Source organism: Kogia breviceps, chromosome 2 (genome assembly GCF_026419965.1).
Source record: "Kogia breviceps isolate mKogBre1 chromosome 2, mKogBre1 haplotype 1, whole genome shotgun sequence".
NCBI classification, from domain to species: domain Eukaryota; kingdom Metazoa; phylum Chordata; class Mammalia; order Artiodactyla; family Physeteridae; genus Kogia; species Kogia breviceps.
This window is the reverse complement of record NC_081311.1, coordinates 107,087,800-107,110,155: the sequence shown is the minus strand read 5'-3', so window position 1 is coordinate 107,110,155 and position 22,356 is coordinate 107,087,800. Positions and strand designations below refer to the sequence as shown.

At 38.6% G+C, this 22,356-nt stretch overlaps 1 protein-coding gene across 8 annotated transcripts in view; it reads right to left on the bottom strand.

Moving 5' to 3' along the window:
• The window catches only part of RAB3GAP1 (RAB3 GTPase activating protein catalytic subunit 1), a 132,735-nt gene that overhangs the window by 91,712 nt on the left and 18,667 nt on the right, over positions 1-22,356 (bottom strand). For 3 of the 8 annotated variants that reach the window (XM_067025934.1, XM_067025933.1, XM_067025932.1), the window contains exon 4: positions 9,535-9,603. The exons of the other annotated variants lie outside the window; for them this stretch is intronic. The gene's annotated coding sequence lies outside the window, so the exon portion shown is untranslated. The remainder of the gene's footprint in view (positions 1-9,534; positions 9,604-22,356) is intronic. 8 annotated transcript variants of the gene reach the window in all.

The window sequence follows — 22,356 nt, the reverse complement described above, 5'->3', positions numbered from 1 at the left end:
TACAAAAATCATGTGCATTTTTATATACATATACCCAGCAAATGCTTGGGAAATTAATTTTTTTTTAAATACCACTCTTATAACATCAAAAAAAATCAAATATCTAGGGAAAAGACTTGAAAGATGAGAAAGAACTCTACCTAAAAATACGTCAAAGCATTACTAAAAGATATTAAAGACCTAAACAGAGATATTTCATGTACATGGACTGGAAAACACAACACCATTAAGATGTCGATTCTCCCAAATTGACCTATAACTTCAACACAATCCTAATCAAAATCCCAGCAGGCATTTTGTAAAAACTGCCAAGCTGATTCTAAAACTAACATGAAAATCCAAAGACCCTAGAATAGCTAAAATAATTTTTGATGAAAAGTATACTACCTGATTTTAAGATTTACTTTGCTAAAGCAATTAAGACAGTATGGTACTGGCATAAGGACAAATAGATCAATGAAACATAACAGATAGTACAGAAATACATTCACACTAACACTTCATTTTACAACAGAGAAGCCACTACAATTCATTAGGGAAAGGATGGTCTTTTCAACAAATGGTTCTGAAATAAATGGATATTCACATGCAAGAGAACACAGAATACACTCACAACCTTAAAATAGGCAAAAATTCCTTTGACAAGACACAAAAGTCACTAACAATAAAATCAAAAACTGAGAAAATGAACTTCACTAAAATAAACATGCTCATCAAAAGACACAATTAAGAAAAAGACTAGGAAAGCCATGGACTAATGGAAAACTCAAAATACATATATCTGACAAAAGACTCACAACCAGGATGTATGAGAATAATTTTTAAAATGAAACAATCCAATATTTTAATGAGCAAAATATTTGAACAGACCCTTAGCAAAAGAAGGTATGAATGACTAATAAAGAGTTAACTGTGATGAATCACCAGATACTACTGAATATCAGTAGTTAACAGCAAAATGCAAATTAAAACCACAATGAGATACCACTTCACACCCAGTAAGATGACTAAAAATAAAAATCTGACAATGCCAACTGTCAGAATGTAGAGCAACTTGAAATCTCACATACTGCTAAGAGTATACAATGGTACAACCTTGTACTTTAGCAAAGTTTGGCAGTTTCTAATAAAACTGAACACAAGACCTAGCAATTCTGCTCCTAAGAATATACTCAAGAAAAATCAAAGCATATGTTCACCAAATTGTTCATAGCAGCTTTATTATTAATAGTAAGAAAAAATGGAAACAATTTAAATATTTATCAATAGGAGAAAGGATAAACACACTGTGGTAGTCATACGATACAAAAAATGATATGTGTGGGCTTCCCTGGTGGCGCAGTGGTTGAGAATCCGCCTGCCGATGCAGGGGATACGGGTTCGTGCCCCGGTCTGGGAAGATCCCACATGCCGCGGAGCGGCTGGGCCCGTGAGCCATGGCCGCTGAGCCTGCGCGTCGGGAGCCTGTGCTCCGCAAAGGTAGAGGCCACAGCGGTGAGGCCCGCGTACCACACAAAAAAAAAAAAAAAAAAAAAAAAAAATGATATGTGTAACATGAATGAATTCTTAAAATATTATACTGAGCAAAAAGTCAGACACGAATGCACAGTGTATGATTCCACTTATATGAAACTCAAGAACGGGTAGAATTAATATATAGTGAAAGAAATAAGAACTATGGTTACTTACGGGATAGAAAGAAAAACAACGAATCTTTCTGGGATGATGAAAATTGTTTTTTACTTTAGATGGTAGTAACATGGGTACATACATTTGTCAAAATAAACTGTAAATCTGAATTTTGTCCATTTTACTGTGCGTAAACTATAACCCAATGAAGAAAAAACATCAATAGAACACCTCTTTAAAAAGAGATAAGGAGATATGGGGGAATATTAAACTTCTGAGGAATATGCGGTAGGTAGGGAGAGGAAGATGCTCTTTTTCCAAGAGAAAAGTTAATGGCAATTATGTAAGAACAACATGCACTAAACATCATCATGTGGACCCAACAATCCTTTCCACTTATCTTTCAACTTAATAAATTTTAGGTAATTAAGAAATATTCTCAGCCAGAACTTTGGAGGGCCAAAGACCTCAGCAAGATAAAGGTCACTCTCTTAGTTGAGCCCTTCACAATGTCAGGCCCAGACTATTTTAATAGCTTTCTACTGGTCTCCTTATCCCTACCCTACAATCTTTCTTCCACATGGTTACCTTCCTAAAATATAAATCTGATATTGTTCTTCTGTTTAAAATATTTTAGTGGATTTCCATAACCTGTAAGTGGCTTCCAGAGATGTTTAATCATGTATTCTATCAGTAAAAGATTTTGAGTATCCATCTCCATATATGTATATTTTTATTAACAAATTAAGCATTACTATAGCAATATATTATGCATATGATATATAAAACAAAAACATTAAAAAGGGATATAAACATGTAATATAATTAGAAGTCATAATACAAAAATGGCTCATCACAAGCACCTCTAAGAGTGGCATTACTGGGTTGGCCAAAAGGTTCATTCGGTTTTTTCTGTAAGATGGCTCTAGTAGCACTTATTTGTCTTTAACTTCATTTGAAACAATTTTGTTAGACTGTATGTGACAGCTGTCATATCAGCATGCATTTAAGAAAAGACTTATCAAAACTGGTAAATTTTTTGTGTAGCCATTTTAATATTGAAGATGGAAGAAAGCAACATTTTCAGCATGTTATGCTTTATTATTTCAAGAAAGGTAAAACGCAACTGAAATGCAAAAAAAAGATTTGTGCAGTGTATGGAGAAGGTGCTATGACTGATCGAATGTGTCAAAAGTGGTTTATGAAGATTTGTGCTGGAGATTTCTTGCTGGACGATGCTCCATGTTCAGGTAGACCAGTTGAAGTTGACAGCGATCAAATCAAGACATTAACTGAGAACAATCAACGTTATACAGTGCAGGGGACAGCCGACATACTCAAAATATCCAAATCAAGCAATGAAAATCATTTGCACCAGCTTGGTTATGTGAATCACTTTGATGTTTGGGTTCCACATAAGTTAAGTGAAAAAAAACTTCTTGACTGTATTTCCGTATTCAATTCTCTACTTAAATGTAACAAAAATGTTCCATTTTTAAAATAAATTGTGACAGGCGATGAAAAGTGGATACTGTACAATAATGTGGAATGGAAGAAATCGTGGGGAAAGTGAAATGAACCACCAACAACCACACCAAAGGCCCGAGTTCATCCAAAGAAGGTGATGTTGTGTATATGGTGGGATTGGAAGGGAGTCCTTTATTATGACCTCCTTCTAGAAAACCAAACGATTAATTCCAACAAGTATTGCTCCCAGTTAGACCAACTGAAAGCAGCACTCAACAAAGAGCGTCCAGAATGAGTCAAGAGAAAACGCATAATCTTCCATCAGGATGACACAAGACCACATGTTTCTCTGATGACCAGGCAAAAACTGTTACAGCTTGGCTGGTTCTGATTCATCCGCTGTATTCACCAGACACTGCACCTCTGGGTTTCCATTTATTTCGGTCTTTATAAAATTCTCTTAATGGAAAAAAATTCAATTCCCTGGAAGACTGTAAAAGGTACCTGCAACAGTTGTTTGCTTAAAAAGGTAAAAAGTTTGGGGAAGAAGGAATTATGAAGTTGCCTGAAAAATGGCAGAAGGTAGTGGAACAAAAGGGCGAACACGTTGTTCAATAAAGTTCTTGGTGAAAATGAAGAATGTGTCTTTTATTTTTACTTAAAAACCAAAGGCACGGGCTTCCCTGGTGGCGCAGTGGTTGAGAGTCCGCCTGCTGATGCAGGGTACAGGGGTTCGTGCCCCGGTGCGGGAGGATCCCACATGCCGCGAAGCGGCTGGGCCCGTGAGCCATGGCCGCTGAGCCTGCGCGTCCGGAGCCTGTGCTTCGCAACGGGAGAGGCCACAGCAGTGAGAGGCACGCGTACAGCAAAAAAAAAAAAAAAAAAAAAAAAAAAAAAAAAAAACAAACCAAAGGCACTTCTTGGACTGACAGAAACACAAACCAACCAGACTTGGCCCCACCCCTTTGCTGGTTTATCTCCCACGGTTACCTTCCACCTATCCTGTGTTATGATCCTAACAACTTGTATTTCCTGAGAGGTGTGCTTTATCTTTGCCATCTGGGCACAGACTATTTATCCTGCTCTTCTCTACTTCCTTAGCATACCTTTCACATATTCATTCTTCAAAACTCATCCTAAATGTTATTTCCTGTAGAAAATCTGCTTTATCTCCATGAAAGGCAATGATCCTCAATGTCATGTTCAAATCATTTGAATGGCTTCTTATTCAAGTCACTTACTTACATATCTATTTCTCCATTAGACTGTAAAGAGCAAAGACTAGTCTATTCTTTGCATCCCAGAACTTAACCGTGCCTACTTGCTTAATAAGTATCTTAGGAATTACCTTTATCAGTATTCACAAAGAAACCCATATTTTCCAAGTATACTGGAAATATTTCAGTAAGTACACAGAATATATAGACTGAGGTTTAGTCTAACAACCTGAAATACCACACAACCCAGTCCCTAAAGGTATTCTCTGACTTGAATTGACATATGTACATCAGTCTTCATGTTGAGTTCCCCGTGAAGTTAATTTCCTCATGGTATAAATCAAACACAGGTGGATAAAACTCACTGCCTTCCTGGATTAAGAGATTTTCTGTAACACCTAAACATTAGCCATCTTTAAGATTTACTGGTTATTAGAATCAAATTTCACAACATAAACAACCTACCATTAAAAATATAATCTTTCATTTTAAAACTAAAACTCTGTTTGAATTACTGTTTAACAAATTATTAAAAAAATTTTTCTTCGAGCTTCCCTGTGGTGGCGCAGTGGTTGAGAGTCTGCCTACTGATGCAGGGCACACGGGTTTGTGCCCCGGTCTGGGAAGATCCCACATGCCGCAGAGTGGCTGAGCCCGTGAGCCATGGCCACTGAGCCTGCGCGTCCGTAGCCTGTGCTCCGCAACGGGAGAGGCCACAACAGTGAGAGGCCCGCATAACGCAAAAAAAAAAAAAAAGATTTTTCTTCTACTGACAAAAGCAACACATTATTGAAGAGGAAAAAAATATAGTGAAGCATAAAATCTAGCGGTGTTTTCCCATTTCTTTTTTTGAGGAGCTTAGAACTATTGTTCTCACCCTAATTAGACTTCATAATCAACTACAAGGCTTTAAAAAACATACTGATAACTAGGCTCCACAACAGACTAATTAAGTCAGAATCTCTGAGGTTGTGTCTAAACACTAGAATTTTTCAAAAGCTCCCCAAGTGATTCTAATGTGCAACCAGGATAAACAAAACCTTGGTATAAAGCTAAAAATGAAAGTTTTCATGCACTGAGGAAATCCTTTTGAACGTTTTCAGTATTGAAATACAAATATTAAAAAGCCATCTATGTTGGGACAACTGAATATCCGCATGCAAAAAAAAAGAAGTAGGAACCTTTATCCTTACAGTAGGCATGAAAATTAACTCAAAATGGATCACAGACCTAAATGGAAGGGCAAGAACTATAGACACCATCAAGAAAGTGAAAAGACAACCCACAATACATGCTGTAACATGGCAAATGAGAAAACATGTGTGAATTATGTATCTCATAAGGGACTTGTATCCAGAATATATAAAGAACATTTACAAATGAATAATAAAAAGACAAATAATCCAATTTAAAAATGCGCAGGGACTTTCCTGGTGGTCCAGTGCTTAAGACTCCAAGCTTCCACTGCAGGGGGCGTGGATTCAATCCCTGGTCAGGAACTAAGATCCCACATGCTGCCCAGTGCAGCCAAAAAAGTAAAAATAAATAAATAAATCTACTTTAGAAAAAAATGGGCAAAGGATCTGAATAGATATTTCTCTAAAGAAGATATACAAATGGCCAATAAGAAAATGAGAAAGGGACTTCCCTGGTAGTGCAGCAGTTAAGAATCTGCCTGCCAACACAGGGGACATGGGTTTGAGCCCCAGTCTGGGAAGATACCACATGGTGCAGAGCAACAAAGTCCAGGCACCACAACTACTGAGCCTGTGCTCTGGAGCCCGAGAGCCACAACTACTGAACCCACAGACTGTAGCTACTGAAGCCCACGCGCCTAGAGCCCGTGCTCTGCAACAAGAGAAGCCACCGCAATGAGAAGCCTGCGCACTGCAACGAAGAGTATCCCCCACTCAATGCAACTAGAGAAAGCCCGTGCACAGCAACAAAGACCCAATGCAGCCAAGAAATATAAATTAATAAATTAAAATAACATGAGAAAATGTTCAACATGAACAGCCATTAGGAAACTGCAAATCAAAGCCACAATGAGACATCACTTCATATCCACTAGAATGGCTATAATTAAGATAGGGCTTCCCTGGTGGCGCAGTGGTTTAGAGTGAGCCTGTTGATGCAGGGGATACGGGTTCGTGCCCTGGTCTGGGAAGATCCCACATGCCGCGGAGCGGCTAGGCCCGTGAGCCATGGCCACTGAGCCTGCGCATCTGGAGCCTGTGCTCCGCAACGGGAGAGGCCACAACAGTGAGAGGCTGGTGTTCGGCAAAAAAAAAAAAAAAAAAAGATAATATCAAGGGAGGAGATCAATTGGTGGAGTAGGAGAAGGCTGAGCTCACCTCCCCACAGGAACACATCACAATACAGCTACAATGAGGAGGAATTCTCATTGAAAACAAATTGGAGAATGATAGAAAGACTCTTCTTCAACCAATGCTGCGAGTAAAGATCCACACAAAGTCAGGTAGAAAGTGAGGAGAGGCAATCAGGACCTGCAGCACTAGGAAGGAACACAGAAGAGGAGACGGATATCACAGGCTCAGAGATCCTCCGTGGGCAGTGAGTGGTCCAAGCCACATATTGAGCACCACCTCCCTGGGGTTCAACACCAGGAAGATGTGTCTCCTTAGCTGGTTTGAAAACTAGTGGGACTTATAGGAGGGCTATAGGAAACCAAGATTCTACTCCTCAAGAACGCACACACATGCTTGCTTACTCCCAGGAATAAGGCCTAGGAATAAGAGTGAAACTTCCTTGGGCTCTGGCTGGTTTCCCAAAACCACACACAAACTGTGGGCACCCTGGCCCACACCAAGCACCTCTCCAGCACCTCTAGCTATTTATTTATCTTTGGCTGCACTGGGTCTTCATGGCTGCATGCGGGCTTTCTCTAGTTGTGGCAAGCGGGAGCTACTCTTCATTACAGTGCATGGGCTTCTCATTGCAGTGGCTTTTCTTGTTGCGGAGCACAGGCTCTAGGCGTGCGAGCTTCAGTAGTTGTAGCACACGGACTCGGTAGGTGTGGCTCGCGGGCTCCAGAGCACTGGCTCAGTAGTTGTGGCGCACAGGCTTAGATGCTCCGCAGCATGTGGGATCTTCCCAAACCAGGGCTCAAACCCCTGTCCCCTGCATTGGCAGGCGATTCTTAACTACTACGCCACCAGGGAAGCCCCAGACATTTTTTAAATGTCTGTACAGATTACTTCCCTGCCCTTCAGGATAAGAACTACAACCACTGAGTGTCTACTAAGCCAAGTAATTAATGTGTAGTTATGTGTGTATGTGCATGTTTGTGTGTGTGCATACATAAAATCTCCTAACGCTGTCATATAAGTTTCAACCCTATTTTATAGATAAGAAAAGGTTCAAAGATTTAAAAACTTGTCCAAGGCTACCATACCATTAAGTACTAAAGCTAGAATTTGATCCACCACAGCCTGGTTCTTTCCACTAGAAGCTAAGGCAGATAGACATAAACATGCACATATACGTATATAAATTCAATAGTACATACGCGAACAAGATAAACAAGGAGAACAATACATGGGTCAGAACTTAGGGAGATGGTTGGATAAATACCAAGTGAGTAGAAATGGATTCATTCAGAAAAGTGGATCCCCATTAGTCTGTAGGTAAGGTAAGGATAATAAGAAAGAACAGATAATGGTCTGGGGCAGGACACTGGATGTCAAATTTAGGGAACAAATAGTCCAATTCAGCTGAAGTTTCCTACAGGGAATAGAGAAAAAAAAGGTAGAGAGAAACCCGACAGTGGATGTCTACGAATATCAGTTCTAGGAGTTTCAACTTCACCCTGAAGAAGCCTGAAGGCTTCTGTGTAGGCTTGTAATGTGATAACGGTATTAGCTGAGGAGAATTCCTCTGAACACCCTGGATGGAAAGAAGAAATAGGAAAGAGCTAAAGTAGGGAAGAGGATAGGAGAAAATATTTGCAAGTTATATATCATATACTGGGTAGGCCAAAACGTTCGTTCGGGTTTTTCCATAACATCTTACGGAAAAACCCAAACGAGCATTTTGGCCAACTCAGTAAGGGATTAATATCTAGAATGTAATAAAGAACTCTTACAACTTAACAACTGCATTAAAAAAATGAGCAAAGAGACCATCAAGATGGCAGAGGAGTAAGACATGGAGATCATCTTCCTCCCCACAAACACATCAAAACTACATCTACATGTGGAACAACTCCTAAAGAACACCTACTGAACTCTGGCAGAAGACTGAGACTTCCCAAAAGGCAAGAAACTCCCCACGTACCTGGGTAGGGCAAAAGAAAAAAGAAAAAACAGAGATGAAAGAATAAGGATGGGACCTGCACCTCTGGGAGGGGAGCTGTGAAGGAGGAAAAGTTTCCACACACTAGGAAGCACCTTCACTAGCAGAGACGGGGGGTGGGCAGGGGGGAAGCTTCGGAGCCACAGAGGACAGCGCAGCAACAGGGGTGCAGAGGGCAAAGCAGGACATTCCCGCACAGAGGATGTGTGCCGACCAGCACTCACCAGCCCGAGAGGCTTGTCTGCTCACCCACTGGGGCGGGCAGGGGCTGGGAGCTGAGGCTCGGGCTTTGGATGTCAGACCCCAGGGAGAGGACTGGGGTTGGCTACATGAAAACAGCCTGAAGGGGGCCAGTGCGCCACAGCTAGCTGGGAGGGAGTCCAGGAGAAACTCTGGACCTGCCTAAGAGGCAAGAGACCATTGTTTCGGGGTGCACGAGGAGAGGGAATTCAGAGCACCACCTAAACGAGCTCCAGAGATGGGCATGAGCCATGGCTATTAGCAGAGAAACTAGAGACGAGCATGAGACGCTAAGGCTGCTGCTGCAGCCACCAAGAAGCCTGTGTGCAAGCACAGGTCACTATCCATGCCACCCATCCCAGGAGCCTGTGCAGCCCGCCACTACCAGGGTCCCGTGATCCAGGGACAACTTCCCGGGGAGAACACACAGGGCCTCAGTCTGTTGCAATGTCACACTGGCCTCTGCTGCTGCAGGCTCGCCCTGCATTCTGTACCCCCACTCCCCATGGCCTGAGTGAACCAGAGCCCCCTAATCAGCTGCTACTTTAAACCCATCCTGTCTGGGCAGGAAAAGATGCCCTCAGGAGACCTACACACAGAGCCAGGGCCAAATCCAAAGCTGAACCCCAGGAGCTGTACGAACAAAGAAGAGAAAGGGAAATCTCACCCAGCAGCCTCAGGAGCAGCGGATTAAATCTCCACAATCAGCTTGATGTACCCCACATCTCTGGAGTACCTGAACAGACAACAGATCATCCCAAATTGAGGAGGTGGACTCTGGGGGCAACTGTAGACTTGGGGTTTACTTTCTGCATCTAATTTATTTCTGCTTTTACGTTTATCTTAGTTTAGTATTTAGAGTTTACCATCATTGCTAGATTTGTTTATTGATTTGCTTGCTCTCTCTTTTTTTTATATAGATTTTATATATATTTTTTTCCTTTTTGTCTTTTTGTGGGTGTAGATGTACACTTCTTTGTGTGATTTTGCCTGTGTAACTTTGCTTTTACCACTTGTCCTATGGTTCTGTCTGTCCGTTTTTGTTTTTGAGTTTTTAGTATAGTTTTTAGCACTTGTTATCATTGGTGGATTTGTTTTTTGGTTTGGTTGCTCTCTTCTTTCTTTTTTTTCTTTCTTTAATTGCTTTTTAATTTTTGGTTGTTTTTAATATTTTTTTAATTTTTTATTTTAATAACTTTTTTTTTTCTCCCTTTTCTTCTGAGCCATGTGGCTGACAGGGTCTTGGTGCTCTAGCTGGGTGTCAGTCCTGTGCCTCTGAGGTGGGAGAGACAAGTTCAGGACATTGGTCCACCAGAGACCTCCCAGCTCCAAGTAATAACAAATGGCAAAAGCTCTCCCAGAGATCTCCATCTCAATGCTAAGACCCAGCTCCACTCAACAACCAGCAAGCTACAGTGCTGGAAACCCTATGCCAAACAACTAGCAAGACAAGAACACAACCCCACCCATTAGCAGAGAGGCTGCCTAAAATCATAATAAGCCCAGAGACACCCCAAAACACACCACCAGATGCTGTCCTGCCCACCAGAAAGACAAGATCCAGACTCATCCACCAGAACACAGGCACTAGTCCCCTCCACCAGGAAGCCTACAAAACCCACTGAAGCAACCTTAGCCACTGGGGGCAGACACCAAAAACAACGGGAACTATGAACCCACAGCCTGTGAAAAGCAGACCCCAAACACAGTAAGGTAAGCAAACTGAGAAGACAGAGAAACACACAGTGGATGAAGAAGCAAGATAAAAACCCACCAGCCACACAAAGGAAGAGGAAATAGGCAGTCTACCTGAAAAACAATTCAGAGTAATGATAGTAAAGATGATCCAAAATCTTGGAAATAGAACGGAGAAAATACAAGAAACGTTTAACAAGGACCTAAAAGAACTAAAGAGCAAACAAACAATGATGAACAACACAATAAATGAAATTGAAAAATCTCTAGAAGGGATCAATAGCAGAATAAATGAGGCAGAAGAGTGGATAAGGGACCTGGAAGATAAAATAGTGGAAATAACTACCACACAGCAGATTTTTAAAAAAGAATGAAAAGAATTGAGGAGAGTCTCAGAGACCTCTGGGACAACATTAAACATACCAACATTCGAATTACAGGGGTCCCAGAAGAAGAATAAAAAAAGAAAGAGACTGAGAAATTTGTAAAAATTATAGTTGAAAAACTTCCCTAATATGGGAAAGGAAAAAAATCAATCAATATCAGGAAGCGCAGAGTCCCATACAGGATAAAACCTAGGAGAAACAAGCCAAGACACATATTAAGCAAACTATCAAAAATTAAATATACAGAAGACATATTAAAAGCAGCAAAGGAAAAACAAATAACACACAAGGGAATTCCCATAGGGTAAACAGCTGATCTTTCAGCAGAAACTCTGCAAGCCAGAACGGAGTGGCAGGACATATTTAAAGTCATGAAAGAGAAAAACCTACAACCAAGATTACTCTACCCAGCAACCATCTCTTTCAAATTCGAGGGAGAAATTAAAACCTTTAGAGATAAGCAAAGGCTGAGAGAATTCAGCACCACCAAACCAGCTTTACAACAATTGTTAAAGGAACTTCTCTAGGCAGGAAACACAAGAGAAGGAAAAGATCTACAATAATAAACCCAAAACATTAAGAAAATAGGCACAGGAACATACATATCGATAACTACCTTAAATGTAAATGGATTAAATGCTCCAACCAAAAGACACAGACTGTCTCTGAATGGATACAAAAACAAAACCCATATATATGCTGTCTACAAGAGACCCACTTCAGACCTAGGGACACATACAGACTGAAAGTGAGGGGATGGAAAAAGATATTCCATACAAATGGAAATAAGAAGAAAGCTGGAGTAGCAATTCTCACATCAGACAAAAGACTTTAAAATAAAGATTATTACAAAAGACAAAGAAGGACACTACATAATGCTCAAGGGATCAATACAAGAAGATATAACAATTGTAAATATTTATGCACCCAACATACAAGCACCCCAATACATAAGGCAAATGCTAACAGCCATAAAAGGGGAAATCGACACAACACAATCATAGTAGGGGACTATAACACCACACTTTCACCAATGGACAGATCATCCAAAATGAAAATAAATAAGGAAACACAAGCTTTAAATGATACATTAAACAAGATGGACTTAATTTATAATTATAGGACATTCCATCCAAAAACAACAGAAAACACTTTCTTCTCAAGTGCTAATGGAACATTCTCCAGGACAGATCATATCTTGGGTCATAAATCAAGCCTTGGGTAAATTTAAGAAAATCAAAATCATATCAAGTATCTTTTCCGAACTCAATGCTGAGACTCGATATCCATTACAGGAAAAAAACTGTAAAAAAAATACAAACACATGGAAGCTAAACAATACACTACTAAATAACCAAGAGATCACTGAAGAAATCAAAGAGGAAATCAAAAAATACCTAGGAACAAATGGCAATGAAAACACAATAACCCAAAACCTATGGAACGCAGCAAAAGCAGTTCTAAGAGGGAAGTTTACAGCAATACAATCCTATCTCAAGAACAAGAAACACCTCAAACAACCTAACCTTACACCTAAAGCAATTAGAGAAAGAAGAACAAAAAAACCTTAAAGTTAGCAGAAGGAAAGACATCATAAAGATCAGATCAGAAATAAATAAAAAAGAAATGAAGGAAACAATAGCAAAGATCAATAAAACTAAAAGCTGGTTCTTTGAGAAGATAAACAAAATTGATAAACCATTAGCCAGACTCATCAAGAAATAAAGGGAGAAGACTCAAATCCACACAATTAGAAATGAAAAAGGAGAAGTAACAACTGACACTGCAGAAATACAAAGGATCATGAGAGATTACTCCAAGCAACTATATGCCAATAAAATGGACAACCTGGAAGAAAAAGACACATTCTTAGAAATGCACAACCTTCCAAGACTGAACAAGGAAGAAATAGAAAACATAAACAGACCAATCACAAGCACTGAAATTGAAACTGTGATTAAAAATCTTCCAACAAACAAAAGCCCAGGACCAGATGGCTTCACAGGTGAATTCTATAAAACACTTACAGAAGAGGTAACACCTATCCTGCTCAAACTCTTCCAAAATACAGCAGAGGAAGGAACACTCCCAAACTCATTCTAAAAGGCCACCATCACCCTGATACCAAAACCAGACAAAGATGTCACAAAGAATGAAAACTACAGGCCAGTATCACTGATGAACACAGATGCAAAAATCCTCAACAAAATACTAGCAAACAGAATCCAACAGCACATTAAAAGGATCATACACCATGATCAAGTGGGGCTTATCCCCAGAATGCAAGGATTCTTCAATATACACAGATCAATGTGATAAACCACATTAACATATTGAAGGAGAAAAACCATATGATCCTCTCAAATGATGCAGAAAAACCTATGACAAAATTCAACAGCCATTTATGATAAAAACCCTGCGGAAAGTAGGCACAGAGGGAACTTTCCTCAACACGATAAAGGCTATATATGACAAACCCACAGCCAACATCGTCCTCGATGGTGAAAAACTGAAACCATTTCCACTAAGATCAAAACAAGACTAGGTTGCCCACTCTCACCACTATTATTCAACATAGTTTTGGAAGTTTTAGCCACAGCAATCAGAGAAGAAAAAGAAATAAAAGGAATCCAAATCGGAAAAGAAGAAGTAAAGCTGTCACTGTTTGCAGATGATGTGATACTATACATAGAGAATCCTAAAGATGCTACCAGAAAACTACTAGAGCTAATCAATGAATTTGGTAAACTAGCAGGATACAAAATTAATGCACAGAAATCTCTTGCATTCTTATACACTAATGATGAAAAATCTGAAAGAGAAATTAAGGAAACACTCCCATTTACCACTGCAACAAAAAGAATAAAATACCTAGGAATAAACCTACCTAAGGAGACAAAAGACCAGTAAGAAAAAACTGTAAGACACTGATGAAAGAAATTAAAGATGATACAAATAGATGGAGAGATATACCATGTTCTTGGATTGGAAGACTCAACATTGTGAAAATGACTGTACTCTCCAAAGCAGTCTACAGATTCATTGCAATCCCTATCAAACGAACAATGGCATTTTTAACAGATCTAGAACAAAAAATTTCACAATTTGTATGGAAACACAAAAGACCCCGAATAGCCAAAGCAATCTTGAGAAAGAAAAACGGAGCTGGAGGAATCAGGCTCCCGGACTTCAGACTATGCTACAAAGCTACAGTAATCAAGACAGTATGGTACCAGCACAAAAACAGAAATATAGATCACTGGAACAGGATAGAAAGCCCAGAGATAAACCCACGCACATATGGTCACCTTATCTTTGATAAAGGAGGACAGAATATACAGTGGAGAAAAGACAGCCTCTTCATTAAGTGGTACTGGGAAAACTGGACAGGTACATGTAAAAGCGTGAAACTAGAACACTCCTTAACACCATACACAAAAATAAACTCAAAGTGGATTAAAGACCTAAATGTAAGGCCAGACACCATCAAACTCTTAGAGGAAAACATAGGCAGAACACTCTATGACATAAATCACAGCAAGATCCTTTTTGACCCACCTCCTAGAGAAATGGAAATTTAAAAAAAATAAACAAATGGGACCTAATGAAACTTAAAAGCTTTTGCACAGCAAAGGAAACCATAAACAAGACCAAAAGACAACCCTCAGAATGGGCAAAAATATTTGCAAATGAAGCAACTGACAAAGGATTAATCTCCAAAATTTACAAGCAGCTCATGCAGCTCAATAACAAAAAAACAAACAACCCAATCAAAAATGGGCAGAAGATCTAAATAGACATTTCTCCAAAGAAGATATACAGATTGCCAACAAACACATGAAAGAATGCTCAACATCATTAACCATTAGAGAAATGTAAATCAAAACTACAATGAGATATCATCTCACACCAGTCAGAATGGCCATCATCAAAAAAATCTAGAAACAATAAATGCTGGAGAGGGTGTGGAGAAAAGGGAACACTCTTGCACTGTTGGTGGCAATGTTAATTGATATAGCCACTATGGAGAACAGTATGGAGGTTCCTTAAAAACTACAAATAGAACTACCATACAACCCAGCAATCCCACTACTGGGCATATACCCTGGGAAAACCATAATTCAAAAAGAGTCATGTACCAAAATGTTCATTGCAGCTCTATTTACAATAGCCAGGACATGGAAGCAACCTAAGTGTCCATCGACAGATGAATGGATAAAGAAGATGTGGCATATATTTACAATGGAGTATTACTCAGCCATAAAAAGAAAAGAAATTGAGTTATTTGTAGTGAGGTGGATGGACCTAGAGTCTGTCATACAGAGTGAAGTAAGTCAGAAAGAACAAAACAAATACCGTATGCTAACACATATACATGAAATCTAAAAAAAAAAAAAAAGTTTCCTAAGAACCTCAGGGCAGGACAGGAATAAAGACACAGACGTAGAGAATGGAACTGAGGACACAAGGAGGGGGAAGGGTAAGCTGGGACGAAGTGAGACAGTGGCATAGACCAAATGTGAAACAGATAGCTAGTGGGAAGCTGCCACATAGCACAGGGAGATCAGCTTGGTGCTTTGTGACCACCTAGAGGGGTGGGATAGGGAGGGTGGGAGGGAGATGCAAGAGGAAGGAGATATGGGGATATATGTATATGTATAGCTGATTAAGCAGAAATTAACACACCATTGGTAAGCAATTATACTCCATTAAAGATGTTTAAAAAAATGAGCAAAATGATCTCCATAGCAGATATACAAAATGGCCAACAAGCACAAGAAAAGATGCTCAACCTCACTAATCATTAGGGAAATGCAAAACAAAGCCACAATGAGATCAAAACCACTTCACACCCATTAGGATGACTACTATCCAAAAAAAAAACAAGTGTTGGTGTGGATGGGGAGAAAATGGAACCCTTGTGCCTTGCCAGTGGAAATGTAAAATGATGCAGCTGCTGTGGAAAACAATATGGTGGTTCTTCAAAAACTTAAAAATAGAACTACCAATGATCTAGCAATTCCATTTTGGGGTATATACCCAAAAGACTTAAAAGCAGGGAGTCAAACTGGTATTTGTACAACCACATTCATAGAAGCATTATTTGCAATAGCCAAAGGTAGAAGCAACCCGTGTCTAATGACAAATGAATGGATTAACAAAGTGTAGCATATACACACAATTGAATTTTAGTTCAGCCTTAAAAAGGAAAGAAATTGACACACACTACAATATGGGTAAACTTTGAAGACATTATGCTAAGAGAAACAAGTCAGACATAAATATTGTATGATTCCTCTAATATGATATTGTTAGTGTTTAATGAGTATAGTTTCAGTTTAGGATGATGAAAAAGTTCTCGATATGGAGAACTGGATATGTTGTGCAGTGGTAATCACTGCACAACAGTGTGAATGCACTTAATTAATGCCTGAACTGTACACTTAACAATGGTTAAATTGGTAATATTTTTTTTACAAGTTTTCTTATGTTCTTTACTAAAATGAAAAATTTATAATTTTTGTAATGCAAAAGACACATTCAAATTAAAAGAAAAATGACAGGCTAGGCAAAAGATCTGCAACACAGTTACTAACAAAGCCCTTCTATAACTCAATAAGAAAGACAGTAGAAAATTGGTCAATGTATATAATGAGCAATGAGCAATCGAAAAGGAAATTCTAATGTCTAATAAACATGAAGGAACACTCATTTTCAACAGTGCTCAGGAAAATATACATAAAAATTAGATAGTTTTATATTGACAAAAATATAATGAAAATTGTGTTGGAGGACTGAGGAAATGCCTGCATTCATGTGCCACACATGAGGAGAGCAGAAGTACATTCAATCATCTTGGTGGAAAACAAAGCTGTATTTATTTTTATTTATCAAAAATAAAAAACACATTCCCTTTGACTTAGTAATCCTACTTTTAGAAGTGCTATAGAAATATTCATACAAGTCTGCAAATCTATGTACAATAATGCTTACTACTCCAGTGCTACAACTGCAAAAATTGAAAATTAAATATCCTTTCAATAGGCATATAAACAAAGACATTATGGTACAGTTATACAGTGCACTACAATGCAAGCATTAAAATAATGAGATAGATGTCTGTGTCTTATCTTGGAAAAAAAGCCAACAAAATATAAAGTTTTTTTAAAAACACAGTTGTAGCACAAAACATCTTTTTTTTTTTTTAAAGGTATGACACACACACACGGAATAGAATATCAAACAGTTAAACACTGTTAGCTCTGAAAAGGAGATGGGCAGAAGGAAAGTGATGAGGAGGAAACTGTCACTTTTGAAATACAAACATTATTTGATTTGGTTATATTATTTTTATAATCACAGGGTTTTTAAAATTTTAATAAAAATATTCTGACCTCAAAACTAGAGAATGGAAAGGACAGGAAAGACAATTTCAGGAAACTGACTTCAGAAGACAACCTTCTAGGCCATATAACAGATATCTTGCCCCCAAATATTTCTCCATACAATCTAAAGCTGTTTATTTACTTTTCTTACATTTTTCTGAAATTCCACTGGTGTCCTTTTAAAAACATTAAAAACTTGAGCATTATATGGTGGAAAGGAATTCAGGCTAGGAGCCCAAAAGCAGTTTCTGTGAATTACTTTAGTCACTGATAGGATAAGGAACTCTCCCTGGAAGAGTAACAATTTCAATTTCATTTTTATTTTCCTTTAGCATTTTAGTAACATACGAAACCAAAATACTTTTCGTAAGATCAAGTGATTATCACCCATTCAAATCTTTTTAAATAAATTAATAAAAAACTACACTCTACTAACCCAAGTAAGATTAGCATTATATTTTGGAGATGGGGATAGAAACAGGAAACAAAGTAAAGAAGTGGGTAATTTTGGAGCATTCAACATTTTAAGGGTAGGGCTGACTGTCAAAACTTGAGGCCAGGATACCAGACTGAGTAAAAGACTAGGGAGGTAGAGGTATATTAAGGACAAATTTCACTGACGTCAAAATTATTAGACCTGTGTGTGGGGTACAAAACTTCATGATCGGACTTCCCTGGTGGCGCAGTGGTTAAGAATCCACCTGCCAATGCAGGAGACACGGGTTCGAGCCCTGGTCCGGGTAGATCCCACATGCTGCATAGCAACTAAGCCTGTGCGTTACAACTACTGAGCCTGCACTCTAGAGCCTGCAAGCCACAACTACTGAGCCCATGTGACACAACTACTGAAGCCCACATGCCTAGAGCCCATGCTCAACAAGAGAAGCCACTGCAATGAGAAGTCCACACACTGCAACAAGGAGTAGCCCCCGCTCGATGCAACTAGAAACAGCCTGTGCACAGCAACAAAAAACCAACGCAGCCAAAATTTAATTAATTAATTAATTAAAAACAAAAACAAAAACTTCATGATCAAGTAAGCCACTGGATATGTTGTACTCAACCAAAACAAAATACATTAATTTTTTAAAAAGTAAATGCATACGAAACAAAATTTAAAATATTAGCTTTTATTTAATCTTTTTTGAGTCACAAGTTCCTTTAAGTATCCAATGAAAGCTCTGGACCATCTGCCAGGAAAATCATGCATATTCACATTAAAAATTAAGCATGTATTTAAAAATTAAGCATGTATACAATTTAAAGAGATCTAAGACTCTGGGTTAAGAACTCCCATTAAAGAGACCTAAGACTCTGGGTTAAGACTCCCTCTGTCCACAAAGAACTTTATCCTTTAAATTGGCTTAACTCTATTTCTACTAACAGGATAAAACCTAACTTCCAGCATAATTTTCTCTTTTTTTCCTAATTTTTTTATTTTTCTTTATTTATTTATTTTTGGCTGCACCACATGGCATGTGGGATCCTCGTTCCCTGACCAGGGATCAAACCCATGCCCCCTGCATTGCAAGCGTGGAATCCTAACCACTGGACTGCCAGGGAAGTCCCAACCATAACTTGCTTAAGCAACTGAGTTCAGAGATCTAATTTGGGATTAACTGCTTGAACACCTACAAGTCATTAGTTGTACACTTCATGGAGGGAGGAACAGAAAGAATACAGTCCTCCACTGGTATCCGCGGAGAACTGGTTTAAGGACGTCTCTCCCACAGCCACCTAGGATACCAAAATCATCAGATACTCAAGTCCCTTACATAAAATAGTGTAATATTTGCACAGAAACTATGCACATCCTCTTGTATACTTTAAATCATCTCTAGATTACTTATAATACTTAATACAATATAGATGCTATATAAATAGTTGTAAATACTATGTAAATAGTTGCCAGTGCCACAAATTCAAGTTTTGCTTTTTGGAACTTTCTGGAAATTTTTTTTACAATATTTTTTATCCTCGGTTGAATCTGCAGATGTGGAACCCACAGATATGGAGGGTTGACTATACTGATAGCTGAGGAATAGATAAAATGACTATGGAGTAAAGAGGTAAAGTATTTAACAATCTGGAGGTGAGGGAAGGTAGAGAGGTTGTTTTAATCAACAGGAAGCAGAATAACAATTCATGATCCATAGTAGGAACTCTATAAATGATTGAATGAAAAGTGAATAAAACAATAAATGAACGAAAGGAAGTAGCTGAAGAGACTTACTACATGGCTCCAGTAATAGGGAGAGAATTTTAATATTTTGGGCACTACCCTGAAAACCTAATTTAAACATTTCCTCCTCACTATAGAAAAATACAGTCAAAATTCTCATCAGCCATATTTACAACCAAATTTTTAGAAAATGACTCACCCATTAGACTTGCCAATTGCAGTATATATAAAATTCATTAGGAGGCAAAAATCAAATTACTACATCAAAATCAAAGAAAAAAGGAGAAAAATTACTAAGTCAAAGGAGGAAAAAAATAAAATCAAAATATAAAGAAAAGAGCTACTTACAAAATTAAATGCAGACAAATTCAATTAAATACTAACTTACTTTAAAATACAGCAGGGGGGCTTCCCTGGTGGTGCAGTGGTTAAGAATCTGCCTGCCAATGCAGGGGACACAGGTTCAAGCCCTGGTCTGGGAAGATCCCACATGCCATGGAGCAACTAAGCCCGTGTGCCACAACTACTGAGACTGTGCTCTACAGCCCGTGAGCCACAACTACTGAGCCCGCGTGCCACAGCTACTGAAGTCCGGGCGCCTAGAGCCCATGCTCCACAACAAGAGAAGCTACTGCAATGAGAAGGCCGCACACCACAATGAAGAGTAGCCCCCCGTTTACCACAACCAGAGAAAGCCTGCGCACAGCAATGAAGACCCAATGCAGCCAAAAATAAAAATAAATAAAATAAATAAATTTATTTTAAAAAATAATAAATAAAATAAAATACACCAGGGACTTCCCTGGTGGCGCAGTGATTAAGAATCCGCCTGCCAATGCAGGGGACATGGGTTCGAGCCCTGGTCCAGGAAGATCCTACATGCCATGTAACAACTACTGAGGCTGCACTCTAGAGCCCTCAAGCCACAACTACTGAGTACATGTGCCACAACTACTGAAGCCCACACGCACAGAGCCCGTGCTAAGCCACTGCAATGAGAAGCGGATTCTTAACCACTGTGTCACCTGAGAAGCCCCCAAAAAATCTTTTAAAATATACAAAAGAAAATAAAAACTATGAAATAATAGAACTAAAAATGTCTGAAGAGACGTCTCATCTATCTCTGATGAAACCTGAAATTTTCAGCCAAAATACATTATGTAGAGTTTTATTTTCTCCCAGCTAGGTGCTAAGTTTTTAACTTCTAGGAGCTCTAAGGAAGCAAATACTTAATATTTGCAAATATATAAAAAATATACTTTTTATAGCAAGTAAGTGTTAAATAATTCTATTAGTTTATATTCTATTCTACTTAAGCAAATATCATTTTAAAGCTTCTGGTGAATACTTTTAAGAGAGGCAACGCCAGCAGCAGCAAAAACTAATTGAGATGGCCCAATGCCACAAAGGAAGTAAGCACTAAAACTAGAATTCTTGAGAGGGAAGGACTGGGAGTGTGGGATTAGCAGATGTAAACTATTATACATAGGAAGGATAAACAACAAGGTCCTACAGTATAGCACAGCCAACTATATTCGATATCCTGTGATAAACCATAATGGAAAAGAATATGAAAAAAGGAATGTCTGTATAAGTGAGTCACTCTGCTGTACAGCAGAGATTGCCACAACATTGTACATCAACTATACTTCAATTAAAAATAATTTTTAATTTAGAAATCTATCACCAGAAAACTACTAGAACTCATTAATGAATGCAGTAAAGTTGCAGGATACAAAATCAGTATACAGAAATCTGTAGCATTTCTATACACAAACAACGAACTATCAGTAAAAGAAATTAAGGAAACAATCCCATTTACCATCACATCAAAAAGAACAAAATACTTAAGAATAAATGTGTCTAAGGAGGTAAAAGACCTGCACTCAGAAAACTGTAAGACCCTGATGAAAGAAATTAAAGATGACACAAACAGATGGAGAGATGTATCATGTTCATGGATTGGAGAATTAACATTGTTAAAATGACCATACTACTCAAGACAATCTACAGATTCAGTGTAATCCCTATCAAAATACCAAAGGCATTTTTCACAGAACTAGAATTTTTTTTTTTTTTTTTTTGGCTGTGCCACACAGCATGCAGGATCTTAGTTCCCCAACCAGGGATTGAACCCTTAGCCCCCCATAGTGAAAGCACAGAGTCCTAACCACTTGGATCACCAGGGAATTCCAAACTAGAGCCAATAATTTTAGTTTCTTGGGAAACTCAAAAAACCCCAAATAGTGAAAACAATACTGAGAAAGAAGAACAGAGTTGGAGGAATCATGCTCCCTGACTTCAGACTATTCTACAAAGCTACAGTAATCAAAACAGCATGGGGAATTCCCTGGCGGTCCAGTGGTTAGGGCTCCATGCTTTCACTGCCAAGTGCCTGGGTTCAATTCCTGGTTGGGAAAACAGTATGATACTGGCACAAAAACACACATAGATCAGTGCAACAGAATGGAGAGCCCAGAAATAAACCCACGTACTTAGAGTCAATTAATCTATGACAAAGGAGGCAAGAATATACACTGAAGAAAAGACAGTCTTCAATAAGTGGTTCTGGGAAAGCTGGACAGCTACATGTACAAGAATGAAATTAGAACATTCTCTAACACGATATACAAAAATAAACTTAAAATGGATTAAAGACCTAAACGTAAGACCAGAAACCATAAAACTCCTAGAAGAAAACATAGGCAGAACACTCTGGCATAAACTGTAGCAATTTTTTTAAAAAATCTTTCTCCTAAAGCAAAGGCAATAAAAACCAAAATAAACAAATGGTACCCAGTTAGACTTAAAAGCTTTCGCACAGCAAAGGAAACCACCAA